The sequence below is a fragment of the Heliangelus exortis genome, chromosome 1 (assembly GCF_036169615.1).
Source record: "Heliangelus exortis chromosome 1, bHelExo1.hap1, whole genome shotgun sequence".
NCBI lineage: Eukaryota > Metazoa > Chordata > Aves > Apodiformes > Trochilidae > Heliangelus > Heliangelus exortis.
This window is the reverse complement of record NC_092422.1, coordinates 22,771,595-22,795,425: the sequence shown is the minus strand read 5'-3', so window position 1 is coordinate 22,795,425 and position 23,831 is coordinate 22,771,595. Positions and strand designations below refer to the sequence as shown.

General features: G+C 42.8%; 1 protein-coding gene across 9 annotated transcripts in view; it reads left to right on the top strand.

Moving 5' to 3' along the window:
• The first annotated feature begins 7,672 nt into the window (after positions 1 to 7,672).
• The window catches only part of STARD13 (StAR related lipid transfer domain containing 13), a 291,307-nt gene continuing 275,148 nt past the window's right edge, over positions 7,673 to 23,831 (top strand). For 2 of the 9 annotated variants that reach the window (XM_071737339.1, XM_071737329.1), the window contains exons 1-2: positions 7,688 to 7,876; positions 9,266 to 9,320. The gene's annotated coding sequence lies outside the window, so the exon portion shown is untranslated. Of the gene's footprint in view, positions 7,877 to 9,218; positions 9,321 to 23,831 lie in introns of those variants that run through there. The other 7 variants (XM_071737404.1, XM_071737360.1, XM_071737389.1 and 4 more) reach the window with 7 other exon arrangements.

Sequence of the window (23,831 nt, the reverse complement as noted above, 5' to 3'; positions counted from 1 at the left end):
AGTGCCCTGTAGTTTCTAACAAATTCTGCATGCCCAGCTCATATCTGCTTCTTGAGTAACTGAGTATCACTTCAGTGAAGTGAGGCACAAGGCAGAATGATGCTATTGCTGCCACTGCAGATGCCAGTAATTCATATGCAAAGAAATAAAAATAGTACTAACTAGTACAAATTTGGTACAAAGTCTTGTATGGCGGAAAAAATGACTGCAGAAGCCATTGCTGTCAACATCACTTCAAAGAAATACAGAGAAAGTTTGAGCTTGCTGTGGCATTCTGGCAAATAAAAGGAAATACACTAAGAACAAAGCAGCTTTGCTCTCTCCCTCAATAGCATTGCTTATTCTTATGACAGCCCCAGTCTGTTTGTAACATGCTGCAGTGTGACAGCATTTGCTGTCTTCTCTTGAAATGCTTTCTCCAGTTGAAGGAAAAAAACTGCTTGTATTTTCTGTGATCTTATCCTATAAGGACACTGGAAAGAGCTGTGCACAATGTGTTCCCTGCTTGCTAGGAAAAACAATGTTAACGATGATGCTGTTTTTATTTTACCATCTATTGGATTCCATAAATGCCACCATAATGACACAAGCAGCCTGCAGTAATAATATTGAAAATACAGTTGAAACAAAATTTGACTGGTTACTGGTAATGAAGTTCTTCAGTATGACTGTAAAGTTCAAATAATGTATCATGAATTTTAATGCACCCTGCCACACGCTTTTATATTCCAAGACTACAGCATTTAATCATGTACACGTGTACTAGTACACTCAAATCACTTTGTCTCTGAATTTGCAGTATCAAGGAGATCCACCTCAGGGTCCCTCAGTAGCTTCTCTGCAATTTCTTCTATTCCTCTTCTTGAATGCCAGTCCTCCAAATTCACCAGGGACCCCTACAATCAAGCCCTTCTCTCCCCTTTCCACATCACAGATCAGACCTTCAGCTACCCTCACAAAAGAGATGAATCTCCATATTATTTTCCTACCATTAATGTACAGGTCCTGGCATGAGTGTCACTGAAGATGTGATCTGAAGATAATGACATTGCACTTATATAAAAACATAATAGTGTCTGATGGTGCTTTTGGAATCCCTCTACAATATTGTACAGACTGAAAACTAAAGCATGGTGTTCACTCTTTTAGGGAACAGATATCTTCTGGTTAAATTTGGGGAGGGTTAATTTTCATCTCAGTTCTGTTGGTTTTCTTGGCATTTTTTCATAAGCACTGGATTTCAGAGGATTTTAAACTGCTCAAATTACTAACCAGACAATGGGAAGCTAGATAGGGAATGTAACAAGACAATGGGAAGCTGGATGTCCCCTGGCAATGTGCACTCACAGCCCAGAAAGCCAACTAGACCCTGGACTGCATCAAAAGCCTCATGGCCAGCAGGTCAAGGGAGGTGACTCTGCCTCTCTGCTCTGCTCTGGTGAGACCCCACCTGGAGTACAATGCCCAACTCTGGAGCCCATAGCATGAGAAAGACATGGATTCATTGGAGCAAGACCAGAGAAAGGCTACAAAAACAGAGGGATGGAGCTCCTCTCCTGTGAAAACAGGCTGAGAGAGTTGGGGCTGTTCAGCCTGGAAAAGAGAAAGCTCTGGGAGACTGGACACAATATTCCAGATGCAGCTTCACCAGGGTAGAGTAGAAGGGGAGGAGAATCTCTACCTACCTACGAGCCACCCCCTTCTAATGCACCCCAGGATGCCATTGGCCTTCTTGGCCACAAGGGCACATTGGTGGCTCATGGTCATTCTTCCATCCACCAGGACCCCCAGGTCCCTTTCACCTGTGCTGCTCTCCAGCAGCTCAGTCCCCAACCTGTACTGGTTGTACAGTTGTACATCTAGTACCCAGATGCAAGACACCACACTTGACCTTGTAATTCATTAAATTTCTCCCTGCCCAACTCTCCATTCTGTCCAGGTCCCTCTGAATGGCAGCACAACCTTCTGGGGTGTCAGCCACTCCTCCCAGTTTTGTGTCATCAGCAAACTTGCTGAGAAGACACCTTGTCCCATCCATCATCAGGGTCATTGATAAAGGTGTTGAATAGGACTGGACCCAGCACTGATCCCTGGGGGGCTCCAGTAGTCACAGGACTCCAGGTTGCTTCTGCACCATTGATCACCACTCTTTGGGCTCTATTCTTCTGTAGCCAGTTCTTTATCCATCTCACTGCAGATTCTTTTATCCCACATTTCCTGAGCTTGCTCACAAGGATGTTATGGGAGACAATATCAAAAGCCATCCTAAGGTCAAGGTAGACTACATCCAGTCGTTTCCCTGCATCTACCCATTCAGTCACAGCATCATAGAAGGCTATCAGATTAGTCAAGCACGATTTCCCCTCAGTAAATCCATGCTGACTACTCCTAATAACCTTCTCCTCCATGTGCTTATAGATGACAATGTGCTAGAAGAGACAATGGCCACAGATTCTGTCTTGAGAGGCTCAGGATAGTGTATGAGAAAATGTTTGAGAAGTTATTAGGAGCAGTGGTAGAATCTTCATGGTTGGAATGGGTCTTGACTACTTGACTAGAAGAATCATGGCTGACCTGACCAAGTGCTGGCAATAATTCTGCTTTGAGCTGTAGGTTGAACCTCCAGAGCCCCCTTCCAACCAACATTTCTGCATGCCTATGGTATCTCCCTAAGAATGACCTGGCAAGAAAACAAAGATTATTATTCTTCCAGTAGCCATGGAGGGTGTTAGGTCAGTTTATTTTCCCTGTATATTGCAAGCACACACAATCCTGAAACGTGCCATTGCCAAGAGGTGTCCACTTGCCAAAAAATGAAAAGCATGCCACACTTATGTGCCAAAATCAGAAAGACAGATCTTGGCAAGCACAGTACATGAACCTGGGGCTGGCACACTCCTAAGGCATCCACTTTCCCTTCTTTTGTTTGGATCACAGGCAGAGGTAGCTCATCTCTGCCCAGAGCATGGCAAGGACACGTGTTGCTCACAATATGCACACTGGTGAGGAGACTGAGACTGTTCTGGCACATTCAGTGTTTTGAAAGTTCTCATAGAACAAGGAGATTTTAAGTTTACAACCGTATTTGAGTATGTCTCAAAAAGTTGTGGTTTGCTTTTTGATTTTTGGTTTGGTTTTTTTGTTGTTGTTGGGGTTTTTTTGTTTTGGTTTGGGTTTTTTTTTTTTTTTTTTTGGTTGGTTGGTTGGTTGATTATTGTCTTTTTTTGGTTTGTTTTTTGACTTCCATCATGTATTAGAAGTTCAGCTTCTAAGAAAGAAGATGTATGGCTGATGCCCTTGTTCTTGAGGGAGCACATGAGCAGCACCCCGGGGCTCAGGGATTAAAATCCAGACTGGAACTCACTTTTGCTCTGTGAGTGGGGCTTGAAGGAAGCTGAGCACCAAGCTCTGTCCCCAGGAGAGCCCAGGTTGGCAGGGAGTTTGGATGGTCAGAGCTGTTCTCTTGTGTGGAAAGTGGTATGGGGAAGCATGACAGGAACAGTGGCTCATTTGCTCCAGGAGAGAGAAGTTCAAGGAATGGAAACAGAACTTCATAAATCAAATTGATTCAAGGGTTGTTTTGTTTGGGTTTTTTGGTTTGTTTTTTTTTTTTTCCAATGGCATTGCTTTCTGGATTCTGCTAGGTTCAGAAGCTGTAAGAAGAAATACTACATCAAGTGGGATCATGAATAACAGTAGCTTACAGAATATAGAGAACAATAATAACATGAGCCCTGCACAGGTGGTGAAGAACTGCTGCAGTATGGACCTCACAGATGTTGGGGCTCTGTTTTGGTAAACCCCACACAGTCACTTTATCTCCTCTCTGCTTTCAGTATAACTCTTGCAACTAGGTGAAGAAGAAACTAATATCAAGGCAACCATTCTTGTTTGGGGGAATATGAAAAGCTTTTAGATGTAAGTCTGTGAAACACCTTTTTGTGTCAATCTGCCAAGACACTGGCAATGCCCAAAGCTTCCTCTCATTAACTCTCACATAATTTAACCTTGAGTGAGCTGTATCAGCTGTATTTTGTGCCTCCTTGTGTTAGAGAAGATGTAATCTAAGCAGTGTCAAGCCTGAGGGATGGGATGATGGCAAAAGCTCACATTCTGTAAGGTGATGTGCAGTGGTGATGATTTGGAATCTTAAACTGAACTGCTGTGAAATGAAGTATCTCCAGTCACTAGAGCAAAATCAGATTAATTTTTTAATTATTATTATTTTACTTTGGGTGTGTCAGAACACTTCATTTCAATATAAATTATTAAGACACCTAATTTATACATTGTCTCTAAGAATATTTTTAAAATCAGGTTAATATTTCCTGCCATGAATAATGAAACTTTCAAGTCCTGTAGTTCCCATTTGCAGTGAGAACAAATGGTGAAATGTCAAAGTATCCCCACCGGATAAAAATATTTTCTTTCTCAGCTGTTCTCTTTGGGAATTGGGTGGAATGACAGATCTCTATACTCATTTTTTACAATATCTGTAGGGCCTGAGACTGCTGGAGTAATTTTAAAACAGAGCTTTCTATCCCAAAGTAAAATTGGCACATAGCCTTGCGATTCAGTTAACAGATGGTGTATGGTATTTATGAGAACAGTTGTTAAATGCTTTATAGTGTGACTCACCCACTGATAGCTGCATATTAATGGAAAGTGGACGGTGCTATCACATTTACAAGTGCTGTATTGTTGAGGAGAGCTGGGTGAGCTGATTTGTATGAACAGTTGCCCTCAGAAGTTCAGTCTAGAATAGTTACATTCCTTCTCAAAGTGCTGGTTTTATGGGGCTGAAACCTGCTAACCTTACTGGAAAAGGGAAAATCTTTTAAGCTAGAACTTCGGTTTCTGGGAGGAAAAAATTTGAGTTCAGCAGCTAATTATGCTTACTTTTTACAATGTTTCTGAGCTGGGTGATAGTTCTAGTTACTAACTGAAATTATCTAGGGAAAAATAAAAGGTATGTTTGGTGCTGTATAAGTTTGTGATATATTAGCTGTTAATCAGACCAGCTAGAAGGCATTCTTGACTTTTTTTGGGATGACTTATGATGAATTTTAGATAGAAATTTCTTTTGTCCATTTTCACAGTCTTCAAGAAATCATTCTGAAGCAACATGATTGGTTTGAATTCAATTCAGGTATTATTTTAAAATCCTTGCTATGAGGTTTTAAGATTAAACATTCCATCAGATATTTCAAGAGCTGGAAGAACCACTGAAATCATGCTATGCATTTCATGAAATTACAAGGACCATAAAAGAGGCCCAAATCACAAGACCATGAAAATTATTACAAAGACAACAGCTATCATTGTGAAGCACTTCATTGCCTTCTTTATCTTGTGTTTGTTTAGGTTGCTTTTGTTTGCCTTTGAATGATAAAACAGCCTTACTGGAAACACTGCAGCTGAAGCTACACCGGCTTGCTGCAGTTCAAGTGAAATAAAATAAGCCCTAATATAACTAGAATAAAATTACAAACCTTGTTCTCAGCAGCCCCTGAGCTGCACAGACTGGGGCCCAAATGATGGAAAGAGTGTCAGACAGAAGGTGCAGAGTTTAACCTTTTTCCCAGGATCTGGAAGAAGCCAAATTCTACCAAGTACCCAGAATATACCAGATGGAGGGCAGCCTCGAATTGTCATCTGATTCTTCATCATCTGTGCAGGAATTTCACTTATCTGAAATCAAAGCCTGGGTTTAGGGGCACCCAAGCACAGAGGGCAGTTGGCAAACCATAGTCTGGGGCAATGCCAGAGGCTCCCAACAAACCCAGGAGAATTTTAGCATTCCCTTGCTCCTCCCATGAATATTAAAACCTGATTTAAACTGTCTGGGGACTATTTTTTTCTCCTTCAGTTCCCACTAAGCCTTAGTAAGTATAATGAGATTACAGTGGGATCTTTGGCAAAGTACTAGTTATGCTACAGGCAACCATGAAGCATCTGCTGGCAAAGGCTGGAGTATTGGGATGTTGCAACACAGTTCTCTTTACTCAGATGCTTGTTTGCCCTTTGGCTGCAGGATAATATGGACAAGATGAAGAGACAGAGAAGCTGCTGTAGGTACTGACCTTCCCAGCTGACCACTGACCCAGCAGCCTGCTCCTGGTATTTCAGGAAAGGGGATGAAGCCTCTCCTGTGTTTCAGCTGCAGAGACCCCTCCATTCCAGCATGGTCCAAACTGGTACCACTGAAGGTCTCATCCTAAGGCTGCAAGTGTACAACTGCTTGCATGTGCAATACACATGGCTGGGTGGCTTCATCCAAGCCAATGGGTTTAGCCAAGACAATTAATTATTAGTGTGAATGCAAAGAGAATGCAAAAATTTGTGTCTCTAGGGTTTAAAGAAAGCTCTAGTCATCCAGACAAATATGAAGTTTAGAGCTGGTCAGATCAAATATAAGTTTTCCATAAACTCTCTATAATACGCCTTTAGTTTTATCCAGTTATTGACCTTCTTCAAGGAAAAAAGAATTACACTTCCCTCTCCTGTCTTTTAAAAACCAAATCCACAAACTCTACAGGAAAGAGAAGCAAAAATAGAGGGGTTGGAGGAACTGATTAATGAGGAAAAAAATACATAGAGCCTGGTGAAGTGGTGGCTCACAGGCGATGTGATAAGTCTACAAATATTTGCAGGCTGTAAATACCAAGGACAGGAATTTAGTATGACACAGTCAGGCATAATCAGGACTAAGAGGAGAGAAAAAAAAAAATGTGCTGGGAGTTGAGGAAGACTTGCCAGGGAGATGCAATAGACCTGGGAATATTAATAGATGGCACACGTGTCCTGCAGGGAGCCACAATGTGTTGGTAAGTAAATAAACTGAGGGAAATGACAGGACTGTTCATCTTGAACTGATGGAGTAAGGTGAGTAGTTAAATCTCCAGCATTAATGCATTCATGCTTAGGTTTCAAGGTGTCTGGTTTGGCTGTGTGTTTAGCAGAGGCTGGTGGGCTGAGTTTTCCAGACCTAACGTGAGTTTGGTCCAGCTGTGCCAGCAGCTCCGTGGCTGTGGCCTGGACTGACATGCAGCAGGATACAGCAGATCTCGAGGGTGCTGGTGTGGATTCATAGCTTGGAAAACTGCAGAAAAATCGTCTCTTTTGGAGGTTTCATCTTGCATAGGACCAAAATGGGAAAGAAAGAAGTTAGACCCTTCTAGAGCCTGTGGAGAGAGTGAGGATGTTGGGGTAACAAAGCTGACAGTCTGATGCCCACTCCATACAGGTGAGACTTCTGCTCAGCCTCCTCTGCATCACCCCAGCAAGGTCTCACACTCATTGGAAATGACCATCTCATAAGGCTCAACATTTTTTTTTTCCTTCACCTTTCCCTCCAAAGTGCTTCTGCAAGGTGCATCTTCTTCAGCAACAAAAAGGGGTGATGGTCGGTCCCACCAAGCCGTAGGGTGCAGCACCATGAAGAACCAGGCAGGCTGACCCAGTTCCAATCGCCTGCCTGGCCCCAGGCACCGGATCAGGATGAGGATGGGGGAAGGAAAACCTGCAGCTAGCCTTGCCCCAGCCGCTCCCAGCTAGGAAACTTCGGAACAAAATGTTCCCGTCTGGGAACTGGAAACAAGTTTGCTCCTTGTTGCAGATCTGAAAAAGGCCTTACACGCCCCAAAGAGAGTCCATCCAGCTCCTCCCCGCCCCGCCTGCGCCCGATGAAAGAAGTGACTTCCACTACAGCTCTTGGCTCTTGCTAATGAAGAGTTATTTCCTGCTCAGGGTGTGCTGGCCTCGACCTCTGGAAATGGGAAATTCCACCCTGAAGCCAGTGGGAACTTTACTTCGCTGACCGAAGTCCATCCCATCTCAGTGTCTTTCTGCAGGGATTTTTCCTCTGAGAAAACCGGTGGGTTCTGGGGGTGGAAAAAGGAGCATTGTCAGATCTTAAGCAGCCTCATTATATCCGCCATAGGAAAAGCTTTGTAAAATGAGGCTTTAGTGACTCATGCTAAATTAGAATTTAGAAGCAAATTTGATTTAATTAAACCAACAAGCTACTCACAGACTAGAGCTGGCATTTTTTTTGGTACAGCCAGTCCACTCTAGCCTGTGCCCTGTCTGCAAAAGTAAGGCTATGAGACCAAATAAAGCTGCTACTCTGAAATAATAAAACCAGCACTGAGATTATGAGAACTGAGATTACAGGAAGTCCTTTAGGTCTCGTTCTTCAGCTCAAACAGGCATGGCTTTTGCACTGCTGTGTTTACTAGTTTCCTTTCCCAGCATGTTATGACTTGCAAGTATGCTTCCAGGGGCAAAAAAAATCGACAGATATTAGTTCATCACACTCACCTATGCACAGTTGGATTTTTGACTTCGTTCACTGTGTTGCTGCTGCACTTTGAACCCGCTTTCGTGTGCACGGATTTTTTTTCGCCTCCGGTTCTGCTCAAGGGCAGGGAAGCTGCTGGTGCACGTCTCTGAATTTGGTTCCTAAGCAGTTTGAATTTCAGTGTCATCAGGTTAAACAGATGCAAGAAGAGAATGGTCTCCCTGGCTGACAGGTGCGGAGCAAAATGATGCCCGGGGAGCTTGCAGAGCAGAGCAGGCAGCTGAGGGTGGCAGAGGAGGAGCAGGGAGCCCACAGGCAGCTGGCTGGGTGGTGGGGAGAGAGCGAGATTTCAAAGAAAGGCAGGAAAATCCATGCAAGGCTGAACCCCGGAGTCCAGAGCAGAGAGGCTGGCAATGCCCGGGACTTTTCCACAGGCATAATGAACAGGGATGAGGTTTGAAATAAAACCCCATAAATGGGGCATAGAATTGTAGCTAGGAGAAAAGGTGAACAAGCATTTAATGTAATGGTAAAAGAGATAATTTTTATTACAACAGTAAAGAGTAAGGCCAAAAAGAGCTAGGCACAATTCTTGGCCCCAGGTTTTACTGTCCCCGCAGCTGGTTTTGCAGGACCAGCCAAGGTGATGTTCCCCTGGTACCCCTCTGTTTCACCTCCATGGCAGGGCTGGGGACCAGGCAGCCCTGTCTGGGGCACCTCTGGGGCTTGGGTTTCTCTGTCACCCACGCTCATCTGGCACCTGGGAGCCACAGAGCAGATGCTGCCCGTGGCCGTGACCGGCGTGCAGGCGAGTGGCTTTCCACATGTGCTCCCAGGGTCTCCCGATTGGTGTGCTCGGCAGAAGGGGCCGGTCCTTAAGTCAGCTCCCCTGCCTGTGACAGATGATATTTTTATGCAAGAAAACAAAAGCAGGATATCTGATGGACTGCATTATCTTTCCAGACAGCTTGGAGCTACAGCTGCAAAGTAAGAAGTTTTATGCGTAGGCTTCAAAACTGTGAGTGGAATTTAAACATCAGTTTTAAACACCTACTTTTCCCCTTTTTTTTTTTTTTTTTCTTTTTTTTTTTTTGGTGTGCAACCTTGCATGAAGTATAGATATCTGCTTAATAACTTTTCATTATCAAGCAAGCTGTTGTGAATTCCTGTAAGATGAAATAACAATTGCTTTCCAAAGCTTCACAAAGTGTTAGCTGGATTTGCAGCTGGACTAATACATGCATATTGAGGAGGATGCTCTTTTCAGTAAATGCAATTAGTCTAGGTGGGAATGGTTTAAAATTATCTTTTCCACTGGAATACGTACTTGAGCAGGACTAGTCTGGGTGTTATCAGCAAATGTCAGGCTGGTCTGTGTGTCTTTGTCAGGGGTGTCGTTTGATGTTTACTTGTGTATGGAGAGGGATTAGGTTAAAACCTGCTGCTGCCATTATGTGACACTGTGCTTGCTAGATGAAAAATCTGTTAGTACCAGGTGTTTGCAAGCTGGCCAATTAATGATGATTGTGGGAAATTAGCTTAAGAGAATCCTGTCCACTATGATGCAGATGTATAGAAGTAATTTTAACAGATCTATAGCACTCACTGGTGCACAGAAGGATCATCCTTGTGGCTGAAACACTTATAACCTGCTCTTTCTTGCACGTGGTTGAATGGCAATAATGAAACAGTTTTCTGTGGGAGAGCTCTAGGGGCTGGGATCCAAACCTGAGCAGGCAGTTTGTAGTTCTAGGCTTGTCATAATTGCACTTTCCTATGGGAACTGTCCAGGATGGTCTAGTGTGACCTCTGTCATCTTAGAATGTTATTTTATATACAATCTTGAATGAGAAGAGCTGTATGTTGGAACTTCTTGTGATCTTCTTACATGTTAGTAAAAGCTGAGAGACATCCTTTGGAAAAAAAAAATAATCTTGTCTAGATTCTTCCACATCTCTCTCTAGCTACCCAAAAGAATCCAGTATCCTTCCCAATTTAACATTTATTTTACTTAAAAAGAAAGCAACTTCATGCTTTCTTGCCTTGACACATTTTATCCTCCTATATTCTGATGGACCCAGGTGAAATTCAAAGGTGGTATGAAAAGAAAAGTCAGTGGTGTGTGATTGCTAACTAGGTATGGCAGAAATCCCATCCCTAGTGGATCCACCACCACTGATTCTCCATCTGGGCACCTCCAGATCATGCAGCAACATAAACAGCATCCAGATGAGGCGTGGGCATGCAGGTGCATTTCTGCTGAATTAGTCAGAGCATGCAGCATGGGATGGAGACAAGCTTTGTACAACTGGCAATAAGACAATTCAGTCCATTGCCTGGTGCAAAGAAAATGTCAATATTTCTTTAACAAGTGAGCTTCTAGACCATATCTCTATCATTTTGCTTCTCTTAAATCATTCATTGCAGAGTTTTCTGTTACAGCACTGCGATGTCTAAACTCAGATTTACAGTATCATCAACCTGTGTGTGGAGTGAATCTGACCTTAGTGGAAGTAAAATGGTGTTGATAATTTTCCCTTACCTTCATTCTTTTTCTCTATCTTTCTTTGGTTACTACAGCAGAGTCACCCCAGGTTTGACTAGCACAGCAAAACACAGTGGTTTTCCCAAAGCCAAGTTTGGTACAGATGGAAAAATGCTCCCAGAGAGAAAATCATAAAACTCAACATAGTGCAGCCAGAGAGCCCCTCTTAACTGGAGTGAAGGAGATCCTAAATAGAAGACACCTTAACCCCTGCTGATAAATAAATGTATAATGAATTAGGGTTCTGTATTGGACAAATTGCAATATTTTTATTTCAACGGTGTTAAAATCAATCAGTTTTCATTTTCTAAAATAGCAAGTGAGTGTTAAAAGTAATATCTGGGCACATACAGAAATGCTTTTCAGTGGCTTGTCCTTTAAATGCTCATAAAGTTCTTAAACTAAAGGGCCCCTGCAGACTTTTTAATGTAAAACATTTTGTCCTGATTTGGTGTAGTCTCGTTCTTCTTGTTCCCTTAACTTGAGAAGTCTTTTTTCTATTAGATATTGTTAGATGGATAGAATGGGCCAGATTCTTAGGTAGGCAAGCATGAATAAGAAATAACTTTACTGAGTTCAATGACATGACCCTGTAGTCATTCCAATGTGACCAAAGCTGGACACATGCAGCTGCCTCTCCTGCCAGGCTGAGTGAGGAGGAGGAAAACCAGAGGCTACTGAAGTTGTCCATGTTCCTAGCAAAAGGGTGGCTGTGGTCCTGCCACCTTCCAGTTGTGCTTTCACTTGAAGCTTCTCCTAAAAGAGAAGATTGCACAGCTCATTCTCACTTCTGTTCCACTAACTTCAGTTATGTATCTTCAAATTATTCGTGGCTTTGCAGACAGGTGCTAAATCCAACTATTTGCTGTCCTACCTTGTCTAACCCTTTGACATATATCTCAAGAAATGAAGTGCATATGCTGTTAGTCTCTTTCCTTTGCTCCTGCTAAGAAAGATTTTAGGTTTTCCTTGGTAACTTCTAGGTTTGTGCTGTTTTTTACTGGTGATGTTGCTTTAGGAAGCTTGCCTTCTTGCTCTAAAGTCCTGTTCTCTGTGATACTCTAGGAGCTCCTGGAAGCTGCTTCCCCTTTCCTAGAGAAAGGTTCTGTTTCCGCCTCTGTATTGTGATGATAACCACACTGTTCCCATGGCCACCAACCCAGCAAAATAACTCCTAGGTCTTTGTCGTGGAGAGACTAATGGGATTATTTTGTACTATAGGTGGGGCTTCCTTGTGACCACTTTGATTTCCCTGGTCTGCATGTTAGGACAGTCCAGATATGCTGCTGTATGGAGAGGAGAGGTTTTTGTGTAGCAGTCTGCAGACTCCAACCTGTCTCCTGAAATTCATCCCAAAGGCATAAGCTGGCCATGGTTCAGGTGGGAGAGCCAGCTCATACTGCTGGTCAGAAATTGATGGTTTATACCTCCCTTGCTGCAGCTAGAGAACTGAATCCTGTGATAGTTTTACCACTAGTAATTAATTCCTGCTGGTTGGAAATGCCAAAGCTCCAAAAGGATCCTAAGGGGAGGACTCCGCATAGGGTCTGGGGTAAGGTTGGTTTCCTGGTTACACCAAATGGGAAACAAAAACGTGGAATGTTCGGATTTTAAGGAGTTTGCTACAAGTGGTATCTGCTGTACGGAGTTCCCCAGATGCTCAAGTCTCTAAACATTCAGCATTGCCAAGAAAAAAAACCACCAACAAAGCCAAGAGGCAGGGGGGTGCCTGTTCTTCTTTGGTGTGTTGCAAGTTCCTAGAATGAAGTGTGCTCATATCTGCCACTGAAGTGGGGATTAGATGAAGCCGAGGCTCAGCTGAACTGTAGCTAAAATAGTTCCTTCTGAAGTACTTTTTATCATCACTCAGATATTTCTGCAGTATGTGGGCATGTTCTCAACAGCAGCACTCTATTAGTTCAAAACAACTTCCTAACTTCTGTCTGTATGAGCACAGGGTTTACCTGTAAAACAAAATATTCCTATAATGTATGATTTGTTTTACCAAAACTTTAAAGTTTTACAAAATCTTACCTTTCATAAGTATTTAGCATCCTGTTGCATCTGGTGCTGATGACAAGGATGTACCACAGGCTGTTATTTTGGAGTAAGTAGCTCCACTAGGAACCTAAAATTTGCTTGATATTTTTATTTATAAAATGAATTCCTACTTCCATATACACTGTTGTGAGATGGGTACTATGTGAGACAGTCAATCAGGGCTATTAAAGGGATCAAGCAGAAGAGAAACAGCAGCTTAGCACATAGAAAAGGCTTCACAAATTCAAGTAGTTTTGTGGACCTGAGAGATTGGCTGCAACGTTGGTAATATCACTGTTTTTACAGGCCTGAGAAGTATCCCCCTATAATCTTATAAAATCTTTGTGAAATTGGGGCCTTTGAGTCACCTGAGAGAAGCTGTCCAGAAAAAATGTGTGAAAGGAAGGGAGTCACAGGGCAGAGGAAAGCACTGAAAAAACAGATTCAAGCTAATACTACACAAAGGCTTCTTGAAACTAAAAATGAGAAAGCACAAAAGCTGGCAAGGGGAAAGATGAGGGTATGAGCAAGAGTCATTCATGTACCTCTGATGTTGTTTTTATGTGCTATGTATTTTGTGCCTTAGGGTGAGTGAATAATACTGTGTTTTGAAGACAAAATAAGTTACTTTAATTAATGCATAATGCATTGTTTTGAAGACAAATTAAATTACCTTAATTAAATTGCTGGTTATGGGTTCTCAGAAAGAAAGGTGTATCCATGTGTCATCATTTGGGTTCACACACTTGTAAAGGGGATGTGTAGGGCAGGAGGGAGGTGCACTGCTGAGCAGTCCAGACCATCAGCTCTCCAGTTCTATCTGGAAAAATTAGAGGGATCCCAAACACAGTTGATCCCAAAACCTTTACATCTGCAACTGGATTTTTCAACATTTAAGCCCCAGCTGTTTCAGTGCCACTGCATTATGTCCTAAATGATAGCAGTGTGATTGGCACATCTGGCCATCAAAAAACCCCTTACCTTTTCCAACAGCTCACATGTACAGAACATGCAACTGGTACAGTTTAAGTTATGTCTGCTCCTCTATTCATAAAGGGCTAAAGGCCCTTTCCCTGGTGTATTTTTACGGTGACACAAATGGAGAAATCCAGGGTACTTTAAACATAGGTCATTTAAAGTTATGAGCAAACCAATGGGAATGACTCTAATATTTTGGAGTTTAGCCAAAGAAAAAGAAGCATGAAAATTATTTGGGATATTGTCTGTCCTCATCTCAAGCTAAAACTTTAAAAATTCCAATCCATACCTTTACTCCTTACCTAAATCCATACCTTTATACATCTTTCTATTGACCTTCATGTCCTCATACCAGTCTTTATTAACCAGCATAATTTTGGCCCATACTGTTCAGTGGAAACAAATGTGGATTTTCCATTTATGCAAGGTAGGATTCTAGCCCTAGCATTAACCAAGAAGATGCATCTCAAAAGAAAATTCAGGCAACTGAAATAGAAAATAATTAAATGCAACTTAATCATGATTTAAACCACTTTCTGAAATTTGCAATGAGTGGCTAGAGCAGATGCCAGTTTTGGGCTAAGCAGCATTGCAAATCAGCTAAACCTAATGGGAACAGAAACAATATGTAACTGAGGTGCCCTCAAACCCCTCATAAACTTTTCTGAGAACTCCCTCCTGTGTAGTTTCTGCCTTTGAAATGTTATGTACTAAAGCACAGCAGGTTAGGCTGGGGAGAAAAGATAAGGATACTCTGCCCCATGTTGTATCAAAAAGCAATATCAGGATGGAGGACTGCAGCTATATTTGCTGGAATTTGGCAGAGATTAGAATTTAAAGCATTGCAAAATGCCATGAATGCTGCAGTGCCAATATAGGAATGGGATATCAGTATCAGCATAGCCCGACATGCCTGAACACAAGCATCGGTGTGGAAGATGCCTGTGCTGTTGGTATTTCATCATTTTAATTGCAGTAATACCTAGAGGTTAAGCTCTGCTGTGCCAGCTGCACATAGTCCATGACACTACACCTACACTGTGTGTTTGCAGTCCACGGGCTCTGCTCAACACACAAAAATATATCCACTACTTCAGCTTCAGGGGGGTTTAAGCATCCCTACCTGACTACAGGGCAGACAGCCCTGCCCACTCTCAGGGATAAATCTGAGGCATCTTGAACACTGTGTTTTCCAAAAGGCCTTTCCACTGTTTCCCTGGAGGGAAGGGAAAATTTTACTCTCTGTTGGGAATATGTGGGTGTGAATCCCTGCAGGCTGGGGAGAGACAGAACAGCGTCCAGCCATGCCTGCAAGTGCCCTCACCCAGAGGAACGTGGCACAGGTTGCAGAAGGCATGGGAGCTGCTCCCTCCCTCCCACACCTCTCCTGATTCTAGTGGGAAGGACCCCAGGGGATGTTCCAGCCCTCATCCTGAAGCAGCTTCTTATTTTGGGTGGCAGAGCATTGTGTTGCCCCCCAGGCACTCCTGTGCTTGGTTACTCCATCACCCCTCCAAGGAACCCAGGCTCCAAACTTCAACACCTTAAATTACACTGCTTAGGATTGGGAGCTGTGATGCATCCAAATCATCAGTCAGGTGGGCATCCAACTCGGGCATGCTAAAACTCACCCAGAATTTCCAGGGAAGTCAGTAAAAATAACATTCCTCCTTACATTTTTGACTCTTGCTGTCTCCATCCCAACCTGGATGAAACAAACACACACATGTTAGCAGAACACAGTGCCAAAGAGCAGGAGGTTTTATGTAGATTATTTATTTGCATGAGCAACTCATGTAGGCAGGAGCAGCGATTTCAAATGCTGCCAGCTTGGCTGCCCAAGTAGCAAAGAAGAGAGGGGCATTCCTCTTCCATGTCCTCAATATAAGTTAGCAATGTGTAAGTGGCAAATCTCTCTTCATTGCTGCTCTTTTGGGGTGTAAAGACCTTGGGATGTAGGCACCGCAGCTTTTTAAAAATTTGAAGTCAATTTGCATTTTCCCCCCAAACCTCAAACTGCCAAATACCCCTGAGAAACATCTCCATGCAACTGAGATGCTGCTCCAGACATTTTGGGAATGTAAATTAACTAATCTTGCAGGAGCAATTGACAGAAAAGTAATTTCCTTTTATCATGACAAACAGTATTGCAGTATGAGACTAACGACTACAATTTAAGCAGCTATGAATTGTGCATTAGGGAGCTCTAGGCCTGAATATTGCTCACCATGAAATTTAAATTGCATTTTTTCTGCATCTAGCTGTTTATAAATAACACTGGAGTTACAACTGCAATAGTAATTTTTGTTATCAGTTTCTTATTTTGCCTGACAATAGAAATAAAAGATCTAGCTAGAGCATGGTCAGTGCAGTAAATAAAGGATAAAATACTCTTTATTACACTCAAACTTCTCTGGAAATTAGAACAAACCAAAAACCTACATCCAACTTCATTGCCTTGAAAATCTAAGAAAACACTTAACAGCTAGGGTCTCTTTTGATAGCTGGTAATATAAAAGAACATAAAAGACACTAAATACAAGGCTTCTTCAACTCGGCCATATAAATTAAGATTTTGATACAAATTTCCATCTTGGACCTAACTCTTACCTTCCCTGGCAACCATATTTAGATGCAGAAGAATAAGCAGTGTCATTTGTATTGTAGTAGCCATCAAAACCTGCTGGATCCTGCACAAGCAAGCACTTGCTCAGGTGTGCCATAAGGTTTACAAGTTTCAGTCATTTGTGATGCACTCCCTGCTTGCATCCAGGATGCAACAACCTCCTCTGTGCAGGTTTCCCCCATGGATGCTGCTGAAATCATTTTCTTGTAGTTCTCTTGTGAGACTGTTCTTCTTGTGAATAAGGGTTAACTAAGGGACAGTCCTGCTCGTGGTTTTAACACAGCCAATTTTACAACTCATCAGCATGTCAGAGTACACCAGCAATCCTCCCATGACCACAGAGGATCTTCCTGGCTGAGGGAGCTGGGGCTGTTCAGCCTGGAGAAGAGGAGGCTCAGGGGAGACCTCATCACTCTCTACAACTCCCTGAAAGGAGGGAGTAGCCAGGTGGGGGTTGGTCTCTTTTCCCAGGCAACCCTCAGCAAGACAAGAGGGCATGGTCTTAAGTTGTGCCAGGGGAGGTTTAGGTTGGACATTAGAAAGAATTTCTTTACCGAGAAGGTGATCAAACACTGGAATGGGCTGCCCTGGGAAGTGGTGGATTCTCCATCCCTGGAGATATTTCAAAAGAGACTGGATGTGGCACTCAGTGCCATGGGCTGGTAACTGCAGTGGTAGTGGATCAAGGGTTGGACTTGCTGATCTCTGAGGTCCCTTCCAACCCAACCAATTCTATGATTCTATCATTCTATGGAGGGTTGGAGCTCAGACACCTGTTCTTTACATCTGTTTTACTGTGTGACGTGAAACCTGTGAGGGCATTTCTTAACATCAGAGCAGGCTAAGTTGCACACACAGCTGTGGTCACAGCCATCTCTGTGCTGCATTTTATAAGGGGGTTGATCCTGAGCTCTCCTTAACCCCATGGACAGTGATGCCAGAGCTGCCAGTGGTAGAGCTCAGCCTGGGTGCTGTATGCATACACCCAGCAACTCCCAGCTTCTTGGAAATGCTTTGTCTGAGGAATGTAGAGGGTAGAAGAGGAATGCAATAACTTGTTTTCATTGCATATATTTAAGATATTTTTTCTTGCTCTATGGTAGAGCCACTGCCCTCTAATTTCTCACTGTTTTTCAATAGGACTGAGTCCTCAAGGGAGGGCTTCAAAGAGGGAAAAGAGGGTATTAAGACAGGGGGTGGTGCTGGAAAAGCAGACGTGGCCATTGCTGTATGATGTATGTTGGCTCAACTACACGGAAATGAGTACCCATTACATTTTTATAAACCAGGCAAAAATTATCATAGATAGCAGTGAAGTAGCTTAAGTGTAAATAAAGCCTCGGCTGCATGCTGCTCTGTGATAATGGAATCATTTACTGATGTAAAGAACTTTTTTTTTCTGCAGTCTATGAAGTAGTTAACAGCTGTGTGTGCAAGATACAAAAAAATTACCCTGGTTTTCTAATGGCCCTCGCAGGAAAGGAATAAAGGATCTAAAAGTTCAGAGAAAAAAAAGACTGGCTGAAATAGTGAGGCAAATGAATAATTTTGTGCTTGCCCAGCTCTCTGTAGGGCTTTTTTTGCAAGCATCCATTAATACTGTTTTCTGTTCCTTTGACCCTTTCTTATCACTCTACAGCTCTAGAGAGCTACAGATACCACAACTCTCTAAGGCCTGTGAAAGAGCAAGGGAAATAAACAACCTACAGATGCGGTTCCCTATCCTACAAAAAAGTTTAAGATTATGTTTAATTTCCTAAGGAGTATAATGTGGCAGCTGGTGAGAATTTACTTATAAAGAAATACTCAATTTGTAAACATATACCTTGAAACTTGTTGTAATTGAAAGCCACTGCAGTAAAGCAAATTGGGAACCTTTTAATAGGGGCTAAAATATTTTCTCTTTAAATGAGACTAGCATATTAGCTTCAGTCTGGGAATAAATATTTTGAGTCAAGAATTTTTTGATAGAAAACCATAATTACCTTTGCAATATTGCCAGTATCCATCTACTTAGCAAAGACTGACTTTATTAGCTATTTAATCATCTGAAATACTCTATTACCAAAAGCTCAGGGAGAACAATGTCTCTGTCAGATTCAGCAGCTTCTGGGTTGTGTGTTTAATAACCTGTTATATTTCGGACCCTGTAGAAATTAGTCACTGCAACTTTTCTTCTTTTAAACAAACCCCAGATTAAAGATACGGCCAAAGTAAACCTTTCTTTGAACTTAGCTTCACAGAGTTCCCATCCTCACCTAAGATTTAGTTTACCTTAAAGTCTCTGTCAGCAGTCTGTGTTCCTCCGAAATGTTTAAGAAATTGTGAGTTTAATGTCACATCCTTGTGTGTGTTTTGGCTGACGAGGACTCTGCCCTCAACTTAGCAGAAGGAGGGTGGGGAGCTCCAGATGCTGCACCTCTAGAGCCATAGCACCCACACACAAGTGGATATTTAGATTGGATATTCAGAAAAAATTCTTTACTAACTGAGTGTTCAAATACTGAAACAGGCTGCACAAGGGTGTGGTAGAGTCACCAGCACCGGAGATGCTAAAAAAATGTGTAGATGTGGTGCTTCAGGACATAGTTTAGTGGTCGTGGTGGTGTTGAGTTGACAGCTGGACTTGATAATCTTAGAGTTTTTTTCTAATCTTAATGATGTGATCTGGCCTGCAATCCTATCTGATGATGAACCTCCAAACTGCCAAGAAAATGATGGCAATAAGGCCACACCTGTCAGAGGGGATGTAGCTCTGATGTAAATGGCAGTGATTGACTTCCAGCCCCTTTCTCCATGAGGCTGCCTGCTGAAAGGATCTTCGGGCAATGCGGCTCTCAGTTGAGGGAATATTGCTCCCCGTACCCTGTCCAGCTCCATGTCTTTCCACCAGGAGATGCTGTGGGGACAGAACTACAACAGCAAAAGTCTCCAGAAGTGTGGCAGGGCTTAGAAAGCATGCAAAAAAAAATGTTAGAGATCATATGCCTGATCCTCCCGGTAGAGCTGCACCCATGAGTAAATCCCACGTCTCTTCTTTTCTGCACGCGAGGTATCTCTGGCCAAGTCAGTCAAGAAGCCCAACCTTTGCTAATTGTGTTATTTGGCTAGCAGCTGGAGGGCTGAGTCAGTGTCATCAGCTTGCAGAGCCAAAAAAAGAGAAGAAAAGCCTTCTGAAGAGCCTAAGTCTTGTAGGCCACTGCAGTAAGGAAAGAGAAACACTGGGATTCAGAACGAGGGAGGTAATTATGCTTATCTTCACTTAAAATAATGAATTATACAGCTGAGTGAAATAACCTAGTATCTAGCTTTTTCCTCTGCCACTGCCATTCTTTCCATTGCATTCCTTTGCCATGAGTTCAGCCCCTATCATCTCTCCTGTTGCTGATCCCAGATTAAGTTAGTCAAAAGGGACAGAATTTGAGGGAAAATGCTTTTTTTTACAGATTGCAAACCAAGATCACTTGATAAGTTTCCAGAGCATTAGGACTCCAAGGACAAGAGATTTGGTTTACATGTGGTTGGGGAAGGTTCTGCAGCTGCCTGGAGGTGGGAAAACAAAATGGTGTTTTTATTTTTTTATTGTTAATGAGAAATCAGGGTGGCTCTCTACAGCTGGAAAGACAAGGGGCAAATGGAGGTCAGGGCTATTACACTGATTCAACAGATGTCTCCTAGCCTTGCTGGAGATGAAGGTAATGAGCCCAAATAATCCTTAGCCCTGCCAATAGTGAAGACTTTCTGTTAAGAGGACTTTTTGCAGAACCCTGACTGCACTGGCAGCCTGATGGCTTCACAGCCCCACCTTGCTTCAAACTGAGAAGCACTGAAGCTTGAGGTGTTGAGATGGCAACAAATACCAACAAGCAGAAGTAGAAAACAGTAGAAACAAAAGTCCACGTTCACTTAATCATTATCAAAAGAGCATGAGCTGCAGGGCACCGTAGCAGAAGCAGTTCAAGGACACATTTTGAAGATAAGTTTACTGTGCTAGCTATATTAAAAATTAAAAGTTAACTATAGTTAAAGTTTATAGTTAAAGTTTTTAATTATATTAATATGCTAATTATATTAACTATGTTTAAAGTTCATTAGGTTAACTTCTCATATGAGTAGAAGGAAAGCAAAAGAGTTAGAGATGATGGACTGGAAGTGGAACCTGCTGCTGTTTAGCTGGGCAAAGTGAGGAACAGTCACTCTTGTAAACTGCAAGATTTGATAGATAAAGTGAGCTCAAAGGGGTCCACAAATTAGTGTCTGTGGGGAGGAAAAGAGAGGATGACAAGCTGATTGTCTAACAGGATGCAAAGAGATTTGTTTTCTGTCGATTTAAATGAAGTGGTTCAGAAGGTGTCTGAACGTTGCAATGAGGATAGGATGCTGTCTTAACATCACCAGGATCCAGCTCTTATAGAGCAAGCATAGTCAGCCTGGAAAGAGGACTCTTTTGGGGGTGCCTTGTGGAGGTTTTGGTGATGCTTCATGGCTGTTGCATTGCCAGCAATAAAATGAAGGACAAGAATATTCAAGCAACATTTTAGTGGCATTGCATCTAACATTATGCATGCCATTAGCCCACTTACATCATATTGAAGGGTAGTCCAAATTATTTGAATTACTTTCTTTAGCAAGACTGATGTGCCTTTTGCCTTCAGGTAGTGTCCTGTCTGCTTTCTACACACTCTCAGAACTGCTTTCTGTGCAGCCTTCCAGTTGCTTGAGCATTTTTTGTAATTTTTTTCTTCCTCTGGATCTTTTCCTATGCTGGCCTACATCTCCTGTCTACTACATGCATTATCATATGAACTGCTACATATTCTCTGAATGAATACAAATTCTTCTTTAAATCAGTTTACTACCAGGTAGCTCTCCAGGGAAAACTGCCTCTTACACTGTTGTCTGTTCATTTATCCCAGAACACATCCCCACCCGTGTCTGAGCAGATCTGTTTCACATCTCTCTTATTTGATGTCACTTCTCAGCCCTTCCAACTTTTCTCATTCCTGCTCCGTTGTTTTAATTCTCTGTGTTAATCTGATTTATGCTGCCACCTCTGCCAAAGCTATTTGGCCCAGCTCTTATTGTGATTATGGAGATTTGCTCCACAAAGATGGAGTAAGAGCAGTTGTTCCTGTATTCTGATACACCAGGATTTGTATCTGGGACTGATTCCTTTCTTTCAATATGATGCATGATTTTGACAATGTATTTGAATAACGGGCTTTCATTTATAGTACTGAATACCAAATATGAAATTTTTAGAAGAGGAATTCAGAAAACAGACCTACTAATAGTAATTACCTGTTAAACAAATATGTTATCTGGCAAACAGCAGCCTCACTAAAGAAGCTCCTGACAAGACAGTCAAAACTGGGAATAAGATGCTATTCCCTGTTGGGAAGGCCATCAAATCCATCTGACAGACAGGCTAGCTGTCAGTGGCCTACAGCAAGGAAGATATTAGAAAGGAAATGTATTCTGAAACATTTAAAACTATTTTGAAACTTCTCATCTCAAGAATAAGTATGAGAATGGCTGCTTTTCATTGAAGATGTGAAGCTACAGGGACGAATAGCATAAATACTTCAGTTCACCAAGAACAAAATATTTTTCCATCAGATACATCCTGAACATTCTGTAGTGCTTCTTTTTCATCTGATAGACAGCTCAACAGAGCTCCATTTTCTAAAAGCATCACATTTTGGCTAAAAACACAGTGTGGCTTCTTGCCAGATATGATGATTTAAAGATATTTGTATGCTTACTTGACTTAGTTTGAATGGTCATGACTGCTGTGTTGTGTACTGTCAGCTCCTCACATTCCTGCAGCCATCTCTTTCCTGTTACACTCCGGCTCTCCCAGACTCCTTGCCTCTACAGGTTAGGGGACACTGAAAAAAAATGTGTAACTCTAGAGTGTGATGACAGCTTTTGCAAAGCATGGTGTTGACTGGTGCTGGGACTGTCGGGGAATTTATCCATGTGCCCGGAGGCTGCCCGGGAATGCCTGAGGGTGAAGTGGTTCCCCGGCCAGAGATGCTTTGTCTGCATCTGAGTTGACTCACAGGCAGGAGGGAGAGTCTCCAGAGTGGCTGAAATCCTATGCATCAGATACCCACACAGCGTTCTTCAACGGGGCAGAGGGCAAAAAGAGAGGAGATACAAATAGGGGTCTGTAGACCTCCGTAACAGGGCAAAGAAATGGGTTTGCTGAAGCCTGGTTGCCTGCTCAGTGCCATCGGTGCAGCTTGGGGGACAACGTGGCACAGACACCGCAGATGGTTAGCACCAACCTACATGCACATTTTCTTGCAGGCTTTCAATCCTTTTCCCATCCACATGGCTGCTGTCAGGGAGTGCCATCAATAAAAGAAACCAGCGGTGAACTGACACAGGTGTAACACTGACAGTTACTAAAAATGTTTCAAAGCCATTCAGCATCTACTCTTCTCTGTGTGGATTCACTTCTTCTGGCCCTTCACGGTCTCCCTGACCTTGCCATGTGTCTGTGAGCTGCTGACACTTCAGCTGTGAGTTATGACAGAAGTTACGGATCTGTGCAGTCCTGTTTTATGAATATGATTTATTGTTTGTATTACAGTCATGTGTAGAGGCCTCAAGCAAGATCAGGGCCTCATCGTGCTACTCACTGTATAAACATGTATTAAGAGACAGTCCTGCTCTGAAAGGATCACAAACAAAAGGTGGGAGGAGGAACAGAAAACCAGAGATATGAAATGCATTCCCCAGGGCAAGCTGAAGATTAGTACCAGGCAGGGAGCAGCAGCGCTGGCATCCCTGGGCTCCTGCCTGCCCGTGTCTGCACTGGGCTCTGCTCTCTGCAGCTCCTCCATCTGTGTCCTCCTCATCAGGGGCTGTACAGAGGATGGCCCAGTCCCTCTTTGCCATGCCTCAGCCATATCCTGCCATTAGGCACAGCTCTGCCTTCTCCTCTGGGTGCTGTTGGTGCGCTGGTGCCCGTGCAGATCGTTCCTTCTGTGGTGATTCCAAAATAATTTTCTTGCCATTGTATTTTCACCATTGACCTGGTGGTCATTGCTACCAGCAGAGTTGTTGGTTATCACCTCCAAACTGAGAATGAATGGCATTATGCCTTTTCAGAGCAAAATAAAATAGGTAGCTTAAACCAATTGCTATGTTAGATGTAGATGCAAGATGTCTCGGGGGCAACAGCAAGACCTACAATGCACTAAACTGAAAGCACAGAGACATACTATGGGACAGCTGCATCCTACCTCCCCCTGTGGGTCTGGGTTACCACTTCTGGCTTAGCCTAAATATTACCCTTGCTTTTCATTTGCAGCAGGCACAGGATAACT